General features: G+C 47.0%; 1 protein-coding gene and 1 pseudogene across 2 annotated transcripts in view; both read right to left on the reverse strand.

Moving 5' to 3' along the window:
* The window catches only part of Pik3r5 (phosphoinositide-3-kinase regulatory subunit 5), a 66,262-nt gene extending 44,148 nt beyond the window's left edge, over window positions 1-22,114 (reverse strand). For both annotated transcript variants that reach the window (XM_023723407.1, XM_004638463.3), the window contains exon 1: window positions 22,015-22,114. The gene's annotated coding sequence lies outside the window, so the exon portion shown is untranslated. The remainder of the gene's footprint in view (window positions 1-22,014) is intronic.
* On the reverse strand, window positions 1,299-1,689 carry LOC101570848 (annotated as a pseudogene).
* Window positions 22,115-22,128: the final 14 nt, after the last annotated feature.

A 22,128-nucleotide genomic window follows, 5' to 3' on the forward strand; every position in this document is an offset into this window, starting at 1 on the left:
TTTATGAAATCTGCCAAATGTAGAATGTTATGTATGCACCAGTATAGTTTCACAGTGAATATTTGCACTGCTTTGAATGTTCCCTATATTGTTTTCATCCCTTTTTTCCAGCCTCTGCCCAACACTATATTTTGATTCTCAAACAAAAGCACTCAGCAAAATTTTGTTTTTGTTTGCAAACTCTGTCTCAGGTGATAAACATGGCTGTGGCCATCTTTCCTACACAAACACAAACGTGACCACCTTTTCCAAAACCATAGATCAAATTAAATTTGTGAATGGAAGTTCCACTGTATTTCCTTTTCTTGACTTTTTGTGTTACTTAGGATTTCGGTATGATATTGAATAAGAGTGCTGAATGGGTGTCCTTAGCTTATCCTAATTTTAATAAGAAAACATCCCATTTCTCATCATTGAGTATGATGTTAGCTGTAGCTTTTTGTAGGTTGTTTTTTTTTTTTTATCAAATTGAGGAAGGCTTCCCACATTCTTAGTTTGCTGAGAATTTTTATCATGGGAGGGTGTTGGATTTTGTCAGTGTTTTTCTGCATCTATTGATAAGAGTATATGATTTTTTTCCTTAGCTGCTGAAGTAATACCTTATATTAACTGACTTTCAAGGGTTGACTAAACCTTTTATGCCTAGAATAATTCTTCCTAGTTATGAGGTATAATTCTTTCTCATGCATTGCTAGATTTATTTTGCTATTATTTCATTGAGTACTTCTACATTTATGTGCATGAGAAATACTAATATGTAAGGGCAGAGGAGATAGCTCAGTAGAATAAGTGTTTGGCTGGCAAGCACAAGTTCCTGAGTTCAATCCTTAGTACTGCAAAATACAAATAATAATATATAGTTTTTCTTCCTTCTACTATCTTTGTCTAGTTTTGGTATCATGATAATAATGTTGGCTGCATAAAATGACTTAAAAAGCTTTCTTGCATCTTCTATTTTCTGGAATCGTTGTATTGAGTTGGTGTCATTCTTCCCAGAATATTTGGTAGAATTCATCAGTGAAACCATAGGGGTCTGAGGCTTTCTATTTTGAAGATTAGTCAATCCTCATTCTTTCTATTTCCAACTTCTTCTCCTTCTTCTTCTTCTCCTTCTTCTTCTTCTTCTTCTTCTTCTTCTTCTTCTTCTTCTTCTTCTTCTTCTTCTTCTTCTTCTTCTTCTTCTTCTTCTTCCTTCTTTCTTCTTTCTTCTTCTTCCGCATAGCACTTTATTATCAGTACAGTGGTGAAGGGAGATCTTCAAGGGGCGGGAGCAGGTCCTGACAGCAGCGAGGCAGCCCCTACTTGCCAGCGATGAGCGGTTCCACAGCACCATGATGACAGAGTCCCCGCGCAGGAACATCTTGGAGATATAGCAATCCTTGTTGACTGGCTTGGACTTCTTCTTGCCCTTGTCGCTGTTGGGGACCTCAGTCCACATCTCTTTAATGTTCTCCAGCACCATGTTGCAGTGCCTGTCAAAGGCCTTCACCTAGCCTAGGAGTTTCTTTTTGTTGCAGCAGTTGATGAGCACCTGGGTGTTGTTCTTGAGTGACTGGGTCAGCACAGAAAGTGGACCCAAGTTAAATTCCGCCTCCTCCCACTTCTGCAGCTCCTCTGGGGTCATCTCACTCTTGGGCTTTTTGAGGAGGCTCATGGTGGCAGCTGCAACCTCCGCGTTACTCTTGCCTCCCCTGCGTTGCTTTGGCCTTGGAGAAAAGAAGAGGGGCCCAATCTTTTTTTTTTTTTTCCATGAGTTTGTTCATTCTAGACATTTAATATAAATACAGTTATGTAATATGTGGTCTTTTGCATATGACTTTCACTTAGCATGTTTTCTAGGTTCATTTACATTGTTAAATATTTACTTTTTTTTTTTTTTTAGTACTGGGGATCAAACTCAGGACCTTGCACCTGCCAGGCAGGCGCTTATGCCTCTGGGCTATATCCCCAGCTCATCTAGATGGTTGTAGAGAATAGTACTTATTCCTTTTTATGACAAAATAATATCCCATCATATAATATTTTTAAATCAATGAATTTATGGATCATGATTCAATTGTGGAATGAATTCATACTGGACATCTTCTCTCAGCCCAGATCAAAAGAAGATGAGAATCTTTATCTGGATATGACCCTAATTTGCCCTTCTTCTACACAAAGAAAAAACTTTTAACAATGAACCTAGCCTGGAGTTTCTTTTGTTTTAGAAAAGAATCTTTCTTGAGTCTTTAAGTCTTTCTTAGAGCCAGCCAAATAGCTCAGTGGATTAAAATGCCTACAAGCAGGCACAGTGGCCGGGGGTTTGATCGCTGGGCCTGCCTTCCAGCCCTGCCCCTGGGGTGTGCTGAGATGGTGATAGAGACTGGGCATGGTGGTGTGCCTGTAATCCCAGCAATTGGGAGACTGTAAACAGGAGAATCACTGAGTCTGATCTAGTAGTGAGACCCTGAACACCCTGTAGACCCTTCCCTAAAATACAGGAAAAAATAAGTCAATAAATAAGCCTTTCTTGGGCTTAAATAAACTGGTTTTACTGCTCCACACTCCCATCACTATGGGATTCCTACCGGTGCTGTACTAGGCAGGCACTTATACACGCAGCAATCCTGCAAAGTGTGCATTCTTCACTCCACTTTCCACAAGGATGGCACTGCTCTGACAAATAAAGCCATCTTCTCAGGAGCCACAGCCAATGAGAGGCACAGACCTGCCTAACACCAAAGCTCTCCTCTGTGACCAAATCACCCCAAGAATTTTTAACCTAATTACTCCAGTAGCAGGCATCCCTAACCTGTTTTTCCACAGGCCCTCTTGGCAGTCTGGAGAAGTACACAGGCCTCTTCAGAGTCATGTTTTGAATGCATGAAACAAAATACATACTATTACAAAAGAAATGAATCACACTGAAATATAGTTGCTAAACTATTTTTAAATAATCAGACTTGCGAAGTAGTAACTTACATTCTTCAGATTAACACTTAGAATCACAAAACCCAGCTGTAGGTCAAATCGATATTGTCACTCTAAAGCATTAAAAAGCATAAATGACATTTGCGGTACCTGGCAACCACTGTAAAGTGCTACAAACACATCTAGATTTCTGTTGATGACAAAGTCCCAGGTGCTACTGATATGACTGTGGTTTATTGCCCGTGTTCACAATGGGAGGAAATGCTACACTTCAGTCAGAAGTGAGTGAAAATAATGATGTGACACGTTCCCCATCCCAGTTCAAGGGCCCCAGGATGAGAATCTCTATTTCCAAAGAAGTCGTACAACCCAGAGGAATGGGAATATGGGCCAGGAGATGAGGGGGGTCGCTCTCCTCTGCCATGGCCTGTTGTCCCTGGTTGCCATTCACACTATCCTGGAGTCCTACCTAGTATGAAAAGGGTCACCGTTCTGCCCCCTCTCCTGCCCTAGTCCAGAGTACCTCTGAAGCTACTTTCCTGGAAGCTCCCTAAATATAGCATATTTCAATTCTCACATCAGTCCCCCATCTCAGCTTAGTGTTACACATCTGGACAGTTGGACTTCTCTTCAAAACAACAGCCTCACAGAGATGTGGGAGTTTCTAATCTCTCATATCAGACTTCTTATATGACTCCAGAAGGGCAGCCCCTAAGCCCAGTTCCCCTGGGAGAGGCTGGCCCAGCAGAAGGTGGTAAATTGAACGCTCAGCAGGGAGGGGGCACTACAGAGTAAGGGGCTGAAGGGAACAGAACTTCTCTGTGCAGAGAGCAGTACGGCAGTGTCCTTCCTTCCTGGGTCCTGTTCAGGGAGTGGAGCCTAATGGGTCAAGCCATAGAAGCCCTCTAGACCTCAGTCTCTTCAGCCATCAAAATAGGACTAGGGCCCCTGATGGCACATCAGGGAGAGAGGGCCTGCAGCAGGAAGCTCCAGACAACCCCAAGCACCTACAACAGCCTCAGCGCTCACCCCAGGACAAGACCAGGCTGCAGGACATCTTCCCAAAGGATCCTGGGAAGGGGCGCTGCTTTCTGACACTTTCTAAAGACCCAACACCCAAAATGAGCACAGTTCTCACCTCCTCCCCCTGCGTTGCTGAACACAACGAAGGAGAGGCTGGTTTGAGGGTACAACTGGAGCTTGGACCTCCTGCTCCTCTTCCTCTTCTTCATTCAAGGCCCCTTAAAGAGTTTCCCTCCTTTCTCAGCCTGGGGTACTGTCATAGCTGAGAGCACCTGCAGAGACTGGCAGGGGTGAAGAACTTTTTGCCCTGCCCCTGCCCCCCGCCCAGGTGTCCCAGCTACAGCAGGTCCCCAGGAGTAGAGGCCACTTTGCCTGTGGTCCAAACACAGTGAAGTGGTGAAGGGTGACTCTGGGGTGGGATTGAGAAGGGAGACAACAGGGAAGCCAGACCCCACCGAGGCGCAGGCGTTGTGGTGTCCATGTTTCCATGGTTCCCTCCATCTGGTCCCTCCCCACAGCACAGAGGTTTGGGGAGAAGAGAGCAGAAGCCAAGAGGGAGGAGGGAAAAGACAGTGCAGGGAAGGTGAAGGAACGGCAGATGGAGGTTGGAAGGGCAGGGCCGAGCAGAAACACCCGTCAGACATCCTGATACTGACACAGATGAAAGAAGCTCAAAAACAAAAACAAAAAAAAAAGAAAACCTTAAAATGTACAGTGGCAGCCCCAATGTTTCCTGTTTTTCTAGCAAATCACCAATGATTTCCAAGAAAAGCAAGCTGTGCTACGCTCAGGCCCAAGCACAGCCGCAGAATTTGCACATCTGGCCTGTGCTTCGAGAGCAGCCCTCGTGCCACCAGGGCACAGGATGTGGCACAGCAGCCCCAGGGGCCTGAGGCTCGAGGATCCTCAACTGAGCAATGCCACTTGAGGATGGCAAGCGTGCCTGCCATCCCGCTGTCCTGGCCTGAGATGGCAGCCTGGTACTTCTGCCCGCTGAAATCTGCCGCGCTGTGTGAGCACAGACATCTGCGCAGGCAGCAAGAGAGGAGAAGGAGAAAGCGCTCCCCTTTTTAGAGAGCCCTCTGGAAGGGCTCACGTGTGGCACCTGCCCCAGGCATGGCTGACTTCTCTGAGAATTTCCAATCAGAAGGGCACAAGGCTCCAGGAGGCCTAGTGCACCTGGGTCTCCTCAAAGACAAGGAGCTGACAGCTCAAGTAGAGGCAGGGCCACCGTGCATGCTGCCCACAAGGGGACTGTCCCACCTGGTATTCAGTGTCTCTCCCTTTTGCTGCAGAGGATCTCAAAGAGTCTCAGAGCAATGGGCAGGCCTGGAGCTGGGGCTGACAATTAACCTGGGGACCCCAGGACCTCCAGCCCTTCTCATGGCCTCCCAGGAAGCCACACCCTGCCCCTGCCTGCCTACCCATCCAGAAAGACACAACCCCCCTGGAGAGTCTCCCATACCCATTCCTATGCCTCCTCTCTCCTTTGCCCCCCACCAGCCTCCTTGGGAACTCCTTGTTCACATTCTGATGCTTACGGCCCTGGAAAAGGTGCCACCTTATCCACAGGCTCTGCCAGACTGGGGCCTTCACTTCACTGAGACTGCGGATAATTCTGGTCTGAGCAAGCCTGCCCTCAGCCTGCTCAGTCTCACCTGCACCCCACAGCCTGCCCCTGTGCCTTGGATGGAAAGAGAGAAAGGAAAAGGAGGAAGAGAAGAAGGGAGGAGGGAGGGAGAGAGGGAAAAAGGGAGGTGCAGAGGGAGGAGAAAAGGCAAGAGAGAAGGAGGGAGGATGAGGGAAGGAAGAGAGGGAAGAAAGGAAGGAAAGGTGGGAGAGTGGGAAGGAGGGAAGCAAGGAAGGGAGGAAAAGGGGGAGGGAGGGAGGAAGAAGAAGAAAGAAAGAAAAGAAAGAAAGAAGGGAAGGAGGTAGAGAAGAAAGCAATAAAGCATGGAAGGAAGGAGGGAAGGAAGGAAGGAAGGAAAGAAGGGAGGGAAGGAAGGAAGTTTCAAAGCCTCACTTACTCAAACAGGAACCTTTCTTGTTTAGTGCCTACGACCACAAGAAACTTGGTTGGATGCCACGTGAGATGCAAAGATGACTCATATACTGTCCTTCATTTCAGATGCTGAGCTCTGCTGACGCCAGCATGGAAGTCGCAGTGTTCTAAGGACAGGAATGACCACTGTCTCAGGCCTCCTGCCAGGGGCTCCTCTCCCAGAGTATGGTTGGCTCTCTTGCCCTCTTCTTTGCCATCTTCAGACTCTGTTTGCATCAAGAAGTCCTGGCGAATCCTCCTTGGTACAAGCTGTCTTACTTTGCGACATCATTATGACAAACTGACGGGCTGCACATTTCATTTTTTTTGTTTTCCCCGTTGCTGGGAACTGAATCCAAGACCTTCACACTGAGCTGTATTATTTTTTATTTTGAATCAGGGTCTTACTAAGTTGCTAAATTGCCCAGGCCAGGCTTGAACTTGTGACCCTCCACCCTCAGCCTGCCAGAGTGCTGAGATTACAAGCATACAGCACCACACCCAACTCACTAATTTTACCTTATTATTATGCTTGCTGTCTGTCTCTCACTCACATTAGAACGTAAACTCCACCAGGGTATACAAGACTGCCTGGCACATATTACTGAATGAATATACGGATGAATGAGTAGCTCAGCAGATTATCCACCTGCTTAGGCAAGCACAAGGACTGGGGTTCGATCCCTGGTACCACCTGCTGCGCCGGCAGGTGCACTGAGCCGGCGACCAAGACCAAGCGTGGTGGTGCATGCCTGTAATCCCAGCACTGGGGAGGCTGAAAACAGTCAGAGCTGTGTAATGAGACCCTGTACCAAATACATTTAAAAAAAGGTGAATGAGTAAATAATAGAGGTGGAAAGATTACACAGTGAGAGAGGAACACATGGGAACAGAGATCTGTCTGCTGCTTTTCTCACACAGTTCATAAAATTGCCCCAGAACTGAAGTCTAAGAATGGCCCAGGTCTTCACCCAGACAGCTGCTGGAAGGCTCTGGAGGTTAACAGCAGGCCACTAGGCTAGCCTGGGCCTTCTGGTCCTCTTAACTCTTGGAAGCTCACAGGAAACTATGAAAGCCACTATTCTATCTTCTGTCTTTGATTCTGACTAAAAACAATGCACAGTTCATAAAGCAGAAGTGAGAGAAAAATAGGGAGAAAACAACATATTACCTCAAAGTTTGTAGTCATGGAAGAAAATGCCAGACATAGTCAGACGTAAGTCATAGAATTAAGGAAGCAGATTTTTAAGAGGCCAGGAATCAGAAAGGATGGTTAAGCAGGGAAAGAAAACTGAAATTTAAAATGTAAAGCTACAGGTGCAGAGGGCCATGGGCAGGGAAGGGCGTAATATAAAGGGCCAGTGTGACTTTCTGGAACACATGTAAAGCTGCAAGTGATGTTCCCAAATAAGAAGGGATATAAAAGAGGGACAGTGAGCATCATAAAAACAAAGCTTGATAGGCCTGACCAAATAGCTCAGCAGATTAAAGCACCTGCAAGCAGGCACAGGGGTCAGGGGTTCGATCCCCAAGTCTGTCATGCCACCCCTGCCCCCAGGGTGTGCTGAGACAGCAATTGAGACTAGGTGTGATGGCAAGCGCCTGTAATCCCACCTCTTGGGAGGCTGAAAACAGGCAGATCACTATGAGTCTGATCTAGTAGTAAGACCCTGAACACCCTGTAGACCCTTCCCTAAAATAAAAAAACAAAACAAAACAGAAAACACACACACAAAAAAAAAACCCAAAGCTTGAGAACACCACTGAAGACATCAAAAAAGACCCATAAAGCTGTTCTAAGAGCCCAAATGAGGAACAATCTGCCCAGGGCACGTCCAGATGCCTGGAGGAAGCGACACTCTAATTCTATGGGCCTTCATCGCTTTTCTTAAGGAGAATTGTTACCATCTTGCAAGATACAGCTCAAAGACAATTTATTAAGTCAACATAAAATGCATATGAAGGTCTATAATTTGAGGAACTTCACTAGAAATAGGGGGTCCAGAAATCTCATAAAACCCAAGGTCAGGTGGAAAAAGGACCCCAAGTGGCCACCACATAATATTGGAACAAAGAGACTACTGTACAAAAAAGGACAACCCTACAGAAAAGTAAGCAAAAATCTGAATAGACACTTCACAAAAGAGGACCTCTAGATGGTCACTAAACATGCAAAGAGGTGCTTGATTTCATTAGTCATAAAGGAAATGCAAATTACAGTGGTAGTGTAGTGCTAGCACACACCCACCAGAACGGCTAAAGTGAAGACGGAAAACACAGTGTTTGTGAGGAGGATGTGAAGCACTGAGAGCCGCTGATGGGAAGGTAAGATGGGCTGACCATTTTCAAATGAAAAACCATTTAGCCATCCTTTCTAAGCTCAATCAGTGCTGGCCCAGAGAGCAGCAATTCCTCTCTCAGGTATTTCCCCAAAGGCCACCAGAAAGATGTCATCCAAATGACCTTCAAATAAGAAACAACCCAGTAGGGTCAGGGTCCCAGTAAGGTTACTATAGGACAGGAGCAATAGTAACTTGGAGAAGAGACAGTATCAACTAGCCAGGCTTCTCCAAAACAGCACCACCTAGAAAGTTCTCAGACAGGAGGAGTTGCCCCCGAAGAGACTCAAGCATGAAAATAGACAGAAACAGGAGGCATGAGACAGCATAGTTTCTCTGGGGAACTGCTAGCCATTCACCCCACTGGAGCATAAAGTACGACACAAGGTATGCAGGAAGATGGAGCTGCATGGACTATGGTGGTAGAATGGGAGTGACCTTATGAGTCAAGCTAAGTGCTGAATGTCTTATTCAAGGGCCATGTACAGCCAATGCTAAATTCTGAGCTGGTAAGTGACACATTCACTTTGGGATTTTGAAAGGCATACCATGGGGTAAGAGGTATACTGGGGGAAAGAGGACTGATAGAAAAGGATCCAAAGTCACATGCGATTTCATTGCTTAGTTTGAAGAAGAGGGATGTGGAGAGTGAACCCAGGGCCTTATGCATGCTAGACAAGTGCTCTACTACTGAGCACATCTCCTAGCTCCTGTGGCTTCAACTGAGCTTTGGGATGGAGATGAGGATAAATGCAAGTCATAAAGAAACTCGGGCTTGAGAAAGAGAACTACCAGTAATCTTTGTGGAACTGGAGAACATGGAAGATAAAGAAGAGAAAGACAGAGGGAGACAGAGACAGGCTGCTCACAACTGGGAAAACTGAAGAGTAGAATCCTGGAAACTGAGTCTACCAGCCCTCTGACACTGTTCTCAGCGCCTCGGGAAGAAAGTGTGAACACAAAGGGAGGGCTCCAGGGACTGGCAGTGGTTAGACAGGACTGTAGATTCAAAACTACATAAGCAATAAGAGAAAAATCCCACAAAAATAGTACTTTTTTTGTGGCAGTGCTGGAGACTAAACCCAGGGTCTCACACCTGCTGGGCAAGGACTCTAGCACTGAGCCACACCCTTGGTGCAGTAAGTGTTGTGACAATGCAAGGACCATCAGATGAATGGTACCACAGAGACAGATGGCTTCACATTTGGCTGAATAATCTCACCCAAAAGGCATTACATATCTTTTTTCCAGAGAGACATCTCATAAAATGCCAACGAACTCTAATGTTGGTCTTTTATAACATTTTATAAATTGTGGCAAATCTGTGAAATACAAAATCTATCATTTTAATCATTTGTAAGTCTATAGTTCATGGAATGAAGTCTACCCACAGTATTACTCAACCACCCCCATCACTCATCTATAGGACATTTTATCTTCCCAAACTAAAACTTCACACACAATAATAAAGACTAACTCATACTTCCCCTTCCCTCTAGTCCTAGGGAACTTCTAATCTACTTTCTGTCCCCATGAGCTTGACTATTCTAGCTACTGCGCATAAGTGGACTCAGAATTCATCCTTTTCTGACAAGCTCAATGCCTTCCAGGCCTATCTGCATTGCAGCATGTGTGAGAACATCTTTCTATCTTAAGGCTGAAGAGCATAACATCCCACGGCATGGATACACACTTCACTTGTCCACTTGCCCATCACTGGACCCTTGAGTGATTCCACCTTTTGGTATAGAATGTTATTTTTAAATCATGGTTCTCAATGAGGCTTAGAAACCATGCTTACATCACAACAGGAGGGATCAAGAAAATTTATATGACACTGAAGATTCCCAAAGAGTTGGAATGTGGGTGAGACTCTTGCTGTCCTTCTATAGCTACTCTTCTTTCTTCTACAGTACTGCAATTTTTTAGAAATTTTAAATTATATTTCTTAGACTCTCTAGCAACCAAGTACAGCCCCAGGAATAGGAATAGACACTGAGGAATATAACTATCAAACCTTGCTTTTACAAGCAAGGGGCATGCCTTCCCCTTTCTAGCTAGACTGTAGATATGATGGTAGGAACTAAAACAGGCATCATGTAACTTGAGATGAAAATTACATGCTAAGGAAGGTAGAGCAACAAAACAGAAGAAACCTTGGTTCCTGACCCGTGAGGCTGCCATGTAAAGCCTGGGTCTCTTATGCTAAGATTGTTCTATGAGAGAAAAAGAAATTACCCTGTTTAAGCCTTTAATATTTGGAGTCTCTCTAATGCAGCAGACAAACCAATATACTAATATGTCAGGCCAATGCTGATTATCTTATAAGTGAAATTATGTTTTTGTTTGTTACTAACTCATTTAGGTACAACTAGGGGATTTTCCCCTAATTTGGAGAATGTGTGTTATGGTCTGACCTTAAGTAGAGACCACATGGTGACCTGAAATTCCTTGGTAGAGGTCACTTCATAAGAACTGAAGTCATCTTTCAGAGAAGCAGCAGAAACTTTCTGTATGGGTTGTGCCCACCTCTATACACCCTACTCTAGTGAGAGCAACCGGAAAGATTAAAGAAAGGCCATCCGCGCTTTGGAGCACTGGGTTAGGTAGCTACTGAGTAGGAAAGCCATTCAAGGTTCTTTGTTAGTAAACAAATTAGAGATCATCATCATCTACTTGTTAAAAGATGGAATCATGAGCATAAATTCTGGACATTCCCAAACATTTGCACCTTAAACGGTATAATAAAAATAGTATTCATTGCTTTATTCCTCTTAGGAGTAAAACAGTCAATGAGAAGTAATCCTCCATCTTTGAAAATGCTGATGGTGAGAGGAGGGTGAGGGAATTCTCTGAGGTGCCTGAGCTCTGGACCTGAGGTGGACCTGTAGCCACTATCATATGGTGACCAAGGCACAAACCCAAATGCTTCATCCTTCCTAGAGAGAGGCCTTGATGAGAAACTCGTGGAGCCAAGTGTTAGCCTACAAAAGGGCGTATTCCACAAGCCACATCCACCTCAGAGGTCAAGGCTAGGCGAGCCTAGCCTGGTGCTTGGGGAAGCAGGGGAGAATAAGAGGAGCGGGAAGCTGGTACTTCCTTGCTGATCCATGTATCAGTTCATGGCCCAGGATTGAGGGCTCACTTCTGTCAATCCTACAAGTCCCACCATCTTGTTCTTCTGACTCAGGTACCTTCTAAAACAACCTAGTGACCCAAATATCCCATATGCTTTGCCCTGAGTTCTTCAGCCTCACAAGTTCAGACAGGTTTTCTTAAAATGAGTGTGGTAACCCACACCTGTAATCCCAGCACTCGGGAGTCTGAAGCAGGAGGATACATAATAAGACCCTGACTCAAAGAAACAGAAAACTAGAAATCATCTTCCTGACACCTACAAAAGGCTAGTCTTCTCAACTCCACCTCTCATCGCCATCTTCTACCCCATCTCAGGTCAACTCTTGCTTTCTCAAGTGGAACAGTTTTATTACAGAGTTCTTAACAGGCCACTGCATTACCACATTTTCTCTTCCTCTGCCTTTATAGCACACAAACATTTTCACAGAACAACCTGAAGACCACTATGTGACTGTCACAGTGGTTTGCACCTTGGCCCTGCGGCTGGGCAGCTCATAACCTGCATCCTTTCTCTGAAACCAATGGATGCACCCTAGGAGCCAACCTGGGAACTTCAGCAGCCCACAGTGTGGTAGGCCCCATCTTTTGATCATCCTTTTCTGGGTAACTCACTTGCTAAAGGGGAAACATAGTGAATAGCCCTGTCCCCAGGATCAAGAAAGCTTGGAGCTCCTTCCAAGACCTTTTCAGACATTTGCATTGGAGCCCAGGCACAAGGGGCTCTAGACACAAGCTTGTGTTTCTGTGGGTGACACAACAGTGATTCCAGGCTGAGGGGTGAGTACTCCTAGGCAGCTATTGCTCTTACAGGAAGCAGGGAGGCCAGCATCAGCCTTCCAGGCCTGTGTCAGGTGGGCATGGAGCGGGGTGAACTCTAGTCACAATGGAGGAGCCTTTTCACTGCTTGCTCCATCCCCTGAAAGCCCCCTTTCCCTTCCAAAGCACAGCTCCCCTTCAAAAACTAAAAGAAAAGATCCTTTTTTTCCAACCCTTGGCTCCTTCTTGCGAGTGAGAGAAGGAAGTCCAGTTCATTCTAAAGGCTCCACATTGGACTAAAGGACCATCTCTACAAACAAAAAAATAAAGCTTTGCATTTTTACAACATGCAAATGATAACATGCAAATGAATCCTATTATCAGTAATAGTTCATTTGCTCTCAATTTAAATATATGTATTCTACATTTCCCTTGACCTCTTCTACCTCTCTGGGAATGTTTGAAGAATCCCCCAAAATCCCCCCATTTCTTTGTCCAACTCCCCCTGAAAATACAGCTCCTGATTGCCCCACAGCCTGCCAGGCAGTCAGGACAGGAAGCCCCTTGGTCTTGTAAACACGGTGTCACAAACAGACACTTCCCCGTCCTTTGCAGACTGGGCCTGCCTGTGGGGGTGGTGGTAAGGGAGGATCCCTGGGCTTCCCCTACTCTCAGACTTAGGAACAACTTCATTTCATCTTAACATGTAACTTAGTTTTAAACCACTAATTTAATCTTTGACCTGACTAAACTGGAGAGTGGCAAGAGGCTCCCCAAAGAGAGGGGTCTCAAGACAGAGGACTGCCAGAGTTCTTGAGGCCAGAAGCAGCCCAGAGAAGGATAAGCCTTGTGCTGGTACTCGAAAGCAAAATGTCTGACACCCCTTAGATGTTCACAGAAAGCCAGACATTCATTCAGCACCAACGGGACACAGCTAGGTGCTGGCCCCCAAGAGGCACTGGGAGCTCACCACCAACCAAAATGCTTGGGAAGGTTCCTACATCTCGAGAGGTAAAGGCAGTTAATTGTTAGGCCTTGGGAGAACTAAGTCAGGCACTCAGTTGGTGGCGCAGATGAGGAGCTGTGAAGAGTGGAGCAGCCCTGAGCAGAAGAACAAGGACTCTGGGCTTTCTTTGGGCAGGAGGATGCCTTTTTCCTGAGAATCTCACAGCAGACCAAGGAAGAGCCTGTGGCCCAGAAGGCCTGTCCAGAGGTGTGCAGGGAAGAAAGCTGAGTTGGATGGCAGAGAGGACAACGGGGAAGTGAGATATCTAAGAACCATGGTGATGGAGAGCTTCATTATAACTGGCCAAGGAAGGGGAGCACAGAGAAGACGCACGCGGGGCAGACTCGGGGATGATGCCAAGCTTTTGGCCAGGAGTCTGCATGCAGCCGTGACAGAAATGGGGAAGTGCACAGAGAAGGCTCCAGGCATATGTCTACACTGAAATGGAATCCACAGGAAGACGGAGTGGGGGAGGGAGGGAAACACATGGGGGAGGGGAACATGTTCCTCAGGAAGAGAAACCAGCAGAGGAAAGGCTGGAGGAGTGAGTGGGAAGAGGAAAATCTCCAGGTGAGAGTCTTGGGTACCAAATGCTACAAAAGCTCAAAAAAAAAAAAAAAAGACACAGGCTGGGAAGAGGCCAGTGGAATTTGCCAGTACAAAGCTACCAGTGACCTAAGGAGAGGCCATCCACTACAGAATTGTAGGCTGAAGGAGGCATTGCCTCCATTATAGCCACTGGAATCCTTCACTAGGGGGCACCAGAAAGGAAGGAGCAGCTCCTATACGGCTACTCTCAGAGAGTGATGCTGGAAGCTCTCCAGTCAGAATATCAGAAAGGTTGAAAAGTGAGGAGGCAATCAGGGACAGCCATCAGAGGTCATATACCCTAACCCCTGCTGCAGCTCCAACATTACACACCATCCCCTGAGTCCTGTCAAGTAAACTAGCAAGGCAAGGAGATCTTTGAACTTCTAGCTTTCTCAAAATGAAACTCCCAGGATATCAGTACAGAAGTGAATCCAAAAACGCAAAGGCTGATGAAATGCTGGCTTGAAAGCCCTGTGAATTGGGGGCCACTCATCCTCAGTTCAATGTGAAGGTTGGGTACTTTGACCCTGAGAGCACACAGGACACTCACAGAGGAAGGCAACTCCAAAGTGGGTGCAATTCATTTATCTCCCCAGCAGGAGCCAAGAACAAGAGACCCCAAAGAGAGCTGGCATTCCCAGTTTAGTGTATGGCTAAGGAGCCCCCAGCCTGGTGTGGGTCCCAGCTCTCCCACCATCAGCAGTTACAGTTTTCTAACAGTCAAGGTACTGTACCCTAGAGGACATGCTGTGGAGCAGCGCTGTGGGATTTTTAAAGAACTGGCCAGCTTTGGGATTTGTTTACTCTAGGCCATTGAACTTCATTTCGTTTTTGTTTGCTTGTTTTGTTTTCTGAGACAGGGTCTAGCTGTACAGTTCAGGCTGTCCCTGAACTCACTATGTAGCCGAGGCTGGTCTTGAACTTGGAGCAATCCTCCTGCCTCAGCCTCCCAAGTGCTAGGATTATAAGCATGTACCACCATGCCCGGCTGAACTTCTTACATTTAAAATGTTTTCAGAATAATCAACTTTCACACCACCAGTGTAAAAACCACTATAATTGGGAGAACTAGAGCTGGATCAGTTTCTGACAAATATTTTCCTTAAATACTTTTCCTAGCGTGGAACTCACTACAACAAAGCAGTCTTTCCAAGTCTCTTTAAGGTCTTCCTTATAGTTACCTGAAATTGATTTCCTTGCAATTGTCCTTGAATGATCCCTTTTCCATTTTGGAGACTGATCTTCATGTATTCCAAAGGATGCTGCTCTCACACATCTGAAAATCAACATGACCTCTCCCTTGTCTCCTTAGAGAAAATATCTCCACTGTCCGAATCATTTCAAGTTGTGTCCTTGCCACCTTCGCTATCATTCTCTGGGTACAAAGCAGCTGACCGGCCAGCATCCCCGCCACAGGCCTGCCTGAGATCAGGGTGTGTGGCAGTGCACCCGCCCAGCTCCAAGTGGAAATGGGACTTCCCACATGCTCCCAGGCAGGCAGAGTGAGGCCGACTCCTGAAAGCCAAGAACCAAAGATGACCCTCCAATGTCAGCCTTGGAACACTGAGGTCTACACATGTGTATCTGGGAGGACTGGGGATGGGAGAAGAGAAGCTTGAGGAGTGAGAAGCCAAGAATCCAGCAGCAGAAGAGCCAAATCCCAGAGCCATTCTCTCTACTGTCAAGGAACAGCTCACTTCCCTGTCCTGTACCCTGGTCCAGGGTGCAGAAGATGAACTACGTGCAAATCATTTTGCAAAGCCAGCATACCAAAATCTGATAAGCACAACACAGCTAAGGAAGGTGGAGGGCAAACTACTGAGTTCCTACAGTATGGCTCATGAATGTGCTCCAAAGGTCTACATGTTAAAGATCCAATCCCCTGCTTGATGCTTTGGGAGGCAGAGGAACACGTAAGAGGTGGGGTCTGGTAAGAGGTCTTTATGCCACTGGGTGCAAGTTCTCAATGGGCATAAGAAGAGACCCTTACTTTCTCTTTCATCCCAGACATGAGATGAGCAATTTTGCTCCACATACATTTATGCCATCATGTGCTTCCTTGCCACAAACCAAAATTGATGACAACTGATAATGGACTGAAACTCCAAAACTGTGAGCCAGGCTAAGCCTTTCTGCTTTATAAATTAGTTACCTGAATGTTTATTTACTATAGCAACAGGAGTCTGGCTGACACATAAGGACACACACACAAAATCATAAAGATGATCAGAGTCAACCAAGCCAGCCCTAGATGAGAAAACAAAACAAAACAAAAAAAGTACCCCGACCAATTTAATTTCATTCCTGAAATGCAAGGAGGGCTCAATATGGGGGAATAAATGTTATGCTATTCCACATAAAATCCACTCATGAGGCCCAGGTGTGGTGGTAGGCACCAATAATCCCAGCTCTTGGGAGACTGAGGAAGGAGACTCATGGAAAGCTCAAGGCCAGCCTGGGATACAAAGTGAGTTCAAGGCCAGCCTAAACTGCATTGTGAGACCTCGTCTCAAAAAGACAAAAAAAAAAAAAAAAAAAAAAAAAAAAAAAATCCATTCATACTTTTAAAATTCTTAGAAATGAGGAATTGAAGAAAATTTCCTTCAGACATAGCACTTCTAGCCAATCATGACCACATCAAAGAAATGAAGCCTCAAGCTCATGCCAGTCCCTGGGAACATGGGAAGTTGGCCACAGGTGTGGACAAAGAAACAGCAGGGGCCACTTCTCTACACCCTGGATCGTCTCTATTCACGCAAATGGCCACCATCACATTTTCTCAGTTCCAGCCTAAGTCTAGTTCCATAGTCGGGGGACAGAGTAGAATGGCATCACATTAAGATTCTCCTAGCAAAAGGAGTGCTCATTAATCATCTGAGAAACAGGTTAAATTCAAAACTGGATGAGAAATCCAGAAAGCGTGCACCCGGTGGTAGCTTGTACTTGGTGTGTAATCAGGGTGCTCAGGGCCCTCACCTTACATTCTCACCAGTGAGTCACTGGGGGTGTTTTAGCAGTTTTCATTATCCATCAGCACCCCAAGTTTGCTTCTGACAACAGCTTCCTCTCCCGGGGAGCCGTGCTACGGGTTACCAAAGCAATCACCATGGAGAAAAACCATGTTTTCCAGAACACAGCTTATTAAGTTTGTTGGTGGGATGCAGAGATTTGTAGACTTCAGAATCTTATGAAAAAGTTTAAAAGACAGAGAGAGAACATGTGTGTGCATATGAGTGCACATGTGTTTGCAGGTACACATAAGCTTATTGATCTATTACTCCCATCAGCCTTTCTTTTTTTTTCCCCCATCAGCTTTTCAAAGGGGCCCAGTATCTCAGGAGAGTTGGAGGCTCTTCTGGAAGATCTGTGAGTACAGATATGATCTAACAAATTAAAAAAACAAACAGGAGGAGATTAGCCACCTTGGCCAGCCGGGGTGGAAGTGGTTGTGCGAAGATCTGCCTGACAAGAACCCACACCACCAAACCATGCAGGAACAAACACCCAGAGAGAACACCAGGCAGTATGTCTGCACAGACTCCAGCATTCTGGCAGCACCGCTGTGGATGAAGAAGGATGTGAGAGCCAGACAGATGACTTCTTGGATGACACAGGAAATCAAGTGTTGGGTTTCTGAGCCCTGCAAGAATAGTGGCTTCCAAGAGGACAGAATGAAGATGCAGTTGGGTGGGGAGGGAGAGGTTCATCAGAGAATGGACTCTCTTAGCTGTTTTTTTACAAATCACATGCGACTTCATTTTATTTTATTTTCTGTGATGCTGGGAGTCAAGCCCAGGGCCTCATGCATATGCTATACAAGTGCTCTTCCCACTCCCCAAGCTTCTTTCCTTCTCTCTTCCCCAGGCCCCAGTCTTCTCCCTTAGCCCCTAATGGGAGACACGGAGGAAGAGGATTCTGAATGGGATATGCTCTCTGTAGGGTTTCCAGCTGAAATGCAACTAAGTCATGATTAGCAAAAAGGGAAGGGGAATCTCCCTTAGTGGAGTTATCACCTTACTGTCCATAATATGGGGTGAAGGAGGAATGTGGGAATGAGGCACTCATCCCTACCAGACACAGAATTAGGTGATGGCCAGCAGTTGTGTGGTGGTTAATTTCTCTTAGGAGAGGAGCTCCACATACTGCCCCTGCAGCATCGCTTTAGAGAATATGCGAGATAACCTACCCAAAGAGCCTCAAGCGTCTTCTCAATGTGAGATTGCATTATTACGATCATCACCAGTATTTCTGTTTTTTTATATCTCTCGAGTATCAACTCAAATATGATTTGAGGGGGGAGGTCCTCCTTAAACCCCACTGCATTAGGCTTGCTTTACATAATCTCATGGTATGGTGTCCTCACAAATGTAATTCAGAGATGGACGTGGCTTGACCACTAGACAGTCATTCCCATGAGAGCAGGAGTGAAGTCTGTCTTGCTCAGTGCCCTCAGAGACTAGCCCAGGCTCGCATGCAGAGGATGTACAGTACCAAAGTGCTGAGCACAGAAGCCAAATATGATAGGGCAGGCAGGAGCTGGGGAGGCCTTGAGTGCCACTTCCATTGTGTAGACAGGGAGACCCATACTAGAGAGGCACAGGGACATTGCTAGGAGTCGATATGTCAGGCCAAAGCAGGGGCCCCTGACTTTTCTCAAAGCAGAAGCTGGAAGTCACATTGAGCCCTCATACCCCAGCCCTGCCCCCTCGAGGAAACCCACAAGCTCATTTGCCTAGGTCAACAACAGCAGCAAGAAGACTCTGGAGGACATGAAAATGAAAAGCATGCCACTCCCTGGTGACCCCACCCCTACCCTCTCTGTGTCTAGGCAGCTTCTATTGTGGGCGTGCATGGATGGGCTCCTTGCCCAAGAGCTCCTGGGGAGAGTCACACCAGCAAGTGGCTCCAATGAGCAGTCCACAGCTGTGCCAAGTCACTGGTCAGTCTCCTCAGCCCAGGGTGGGCAGTGCTACAGTGGGAGGTGGAAAGAGGGATGTTCAGTGTTATGGGGTGAGGAGGGCCTTGCGGAAGACTTCAGAAGTCTGAGCTCAATGTTCAAGGAGGTGTCCAGCTCACCAGGCAGGCAGGAGAAAGGAATGAAGATCCAGGGGGAAGGAACAGCACATGCAAATGCAGAGAAGTCTGGGCTGGATGGCAGGCAGCCTTGTGGCCAGGGTAATAGGCATTGTTCTTCACTGACTGGTATGGGCAGCTCTGTAGGGCTTCCAGCTGAAATGCAACTGAGTCAACTAAGAGAAAACACCCTTGCACAACCATAGTACATGGCCCAGAAGGGCAGGGCATGAGCTTCACACCCACAGACACACCAGCTGTCACTCGCGCTTGCTCACCTCTGGCCAAGAGCAGAAGCCAGAGCGAACCCAGCTTTGGCACTTTCTGGTCGAATGGCCTTCACCCTCAGTTTTCTGATGTGCAAAATGCAACAATAGTTGTGGCCATCTCAGAGTGTGGCTGTAATGACTAAAGGACCTGAAGTACTTAGCATAGTGTCTGACACCACAGCCAGAGGAGGGAAAAAAGAGCACAAGAAGGATCGGAGAGAAAAGCAGAAAATGTATCCTCAGCAGGCCAGTGTACAACAGAAGGAGAGATTAAAACCACTTGAAACAAATTTCAAGAAATTATTAAGTCAGAGCCAAGAATAGTGGCACACAGCTATCATCCTGGCACTCTGCGAAGCTGAGGCAGGAAGCATGTGAGTTCAAGCCCAGCCTAGGCAATTTAGCTATTTGCTGTCTCAAAATAAAAAATAAAAAAAGGTCTGAAGATATAGCTTAGTGTGAAGGCCTTGGGTTCAATCCCCAGTACTGCCAAAACAACCAAAAAAACCAAACCAAAATAAGAAAATCTACTAAATCAGATCTAACCTGCTATATGTCTCTTATAAAGGTCTCTTTTAAAATGGGATACATTGAAATTTTGGTAGTTAGGAGGAAGAGCTACTGGAAAACTGTGGGCCAAATATGAGAACATAATTCTGTGTGTGCCTGTGTACCTCTTTAACATCATCTAAGACGCCATCCATTGTAAGATGCATGAGTATTTTGTGTGCCACTAAAGAATTATTACAGCTATTACAACTGTGCATGCCACAGCTGGTCAGATGTACCTTGATTTCATCACTAAAAGTAGAAAAACTTGCAATCCTCAAACTGATAAAACATATTAATATGCAATCCATATTTCCTGTAGACGTCATCTTCCTTTTGAGCATAAACCAGGTGGAGTCTTCCCTCTGTCTTTCTCAGCTGTGCCCAAAGCTCAAAAATCAAACTAGACACCTCACCTGTGACCTGGTGGTTATCACTCTATCATATCCCTCTAGAAGATTCCTCACTTAATAAGTTGATTCAAGCTTTCAGCCCACCAGCTGAAGCCAAAAAGATCTTCTGGGTCCCCAGTGCAGCCCTGCTTTAAACAGTACCACATGTACCTGCTCAAGTGCTCAGCTAAATCCAGGCTGGAGCTTCCAGGTCCTAAGCTGCCCAGGTGAGAGGCTGCTGGCCCTTCTCCTCCCCACTTCTTGGCCACTGGGGTTAACCCAGCAGGATGGAGCAGCCTCCACCAGCCAGTCAGCCACAGCCGTCACCCCTGCCTCCTCACTTACACCAGCACCAACCCCCAAGACACTTGTTGCCCAGAACCACCAGTTAGCTTTCCTCCATGATTCTTTTTTTTTTTTTTTTTTCTTCAGTACTGGGGATTGAACTCAGGACCTTGTTTGCCAGGCAAGCACTTATTCTACTGAGCTATTTCCCCAGGGCCCCCTCCATTATTCTTGAAAGGAACAAAAAGTAGTATATGGGAGAGAGGAAAGCAAAGCTGGGAGGCAAAAGGGACAGTCTGCTTCCAGTGAAGATTGGGGAGGAGAGATCAAGAATCATCTGTCACTGCCCCACAGAGGCCCAGCACACAAAGACCCCCTTCCTGCTCCCACAGTCTTGGCTAGTTATGCTTCAAAAGGCAGGGGAGGTCATCCTGAAACAGAAAGAGTTTGACCATCTAATGTGGCCTTCTCCTACATAGAGACACACCACGGAGTCCACCCAGAAGACGCAAGGGAACACTTGATGCCCACTCTTGTTCTACTAACCGCCCTGGAGCTTCTTCCATGTATGTTTGTGTTCAGCACACTGTCTCTTTTAATTTTCCACACAGCCCTGTAGACGGGTATTAGGGCCCATTTAATAGATAAGGAAGCTGAAGTCTGGCACAGGGATAGTAAGACGCTAAAGGCCACACACCTGGTTCAGGTCGCAATTCAGGTCTCTTCTGCATCATACATGGTTCTCAAGCTCCAGTACCACCACTGCAGGGGTTTACCAAAATTTTTTTTTTAAATAAAGATACCAGACTCCACTCTGGAAAGCTGTGCTGCAGGCTTGGGCCTGGGGAATCTTGTGTTTTAACAAATGCCCCAGGAGATCATCTCAGCTCTGGGAACCAGGTCCTTAATCAGTGTCCCTGAGTGCAGGAAGAAGGGAAGCACGAGTGGGAAGACAGAGCAGCGCAGAAAAGTCCTTTGAACCAGACTTGGCCTACTTTTAGCCCACATTTTGCCTAAACCCACCCCTCCTGTCTGCTGGAGGCTTAACTCTACACCACATCCTGCTGCTTTCATCTTGCCTTCTTTTTCCCTCCGAACAATCTCCTTCCTCCTACTGTCCTCCTGCACTGCTAGTGTATTTAGCCCTGTCTGGGACGGGCCAGGGCGCACGCGCGCACTCACGCGGGCATGCACGCAGTCACGCGGGGACACTCGGCGTGTAAACACGGATCCTCTGACAGCGCACAGCGTGCACTTCTCAGAACTTCGCTGTCTGGGGGACCCAGGCTCACTAGCGAGGGGCCGCCTGAGGCTGGGCGGAGGGCGCCTGGGCGACAATACCACAACTCCCAGGTCCTGGCGGCAAGGCAGCCTTGATGCCAGGGGCCACCCGAGGTTCTCTGGCGGAGAAGACCAGCTTCTCGACCTCAGGGCCAAAGCAGCCTGTGACGGGGTCGGAGAGGCGTTCAACCTGGCTAGGTTAGGCTGAACGGTCCCCGGAGGTCCCTCTGTCTCCGGGATGGTGCCCGCCGCAGCTGCTCTCACAGCACCTCGCCCCGACGGTCCCCAACCTGTTCTGGCCTCGCCTCGCGCTCCCACGCGCGCCCTCCTTTAGCGCCCATCCCGCCGCCCAGGCACACACCTGCAGTCCCGCCGGGCGCCGCGCCCCTCTCCAGCGGCGACTCCCTGCAGCTCGGGTAACGACAGGGACCACCGTGCCGCAGCTGCAGCCGGGCAGCGCGTCCCGGCATCTGCC

Source organism: Octodon degus, unplaced genomic scaffold (genome assembly GCF_000260255.1).
Source record: "Octodon degus isolate 3935 unplaced genomic scaffold, OctDeg1.0 scaffold00098, whole genome shotgun sequence".
NCBI lineage: Eukaryota > Metazoa > Chordata > Mammalia > Rodentia > Octodontidae > Octodon > Octodon degus.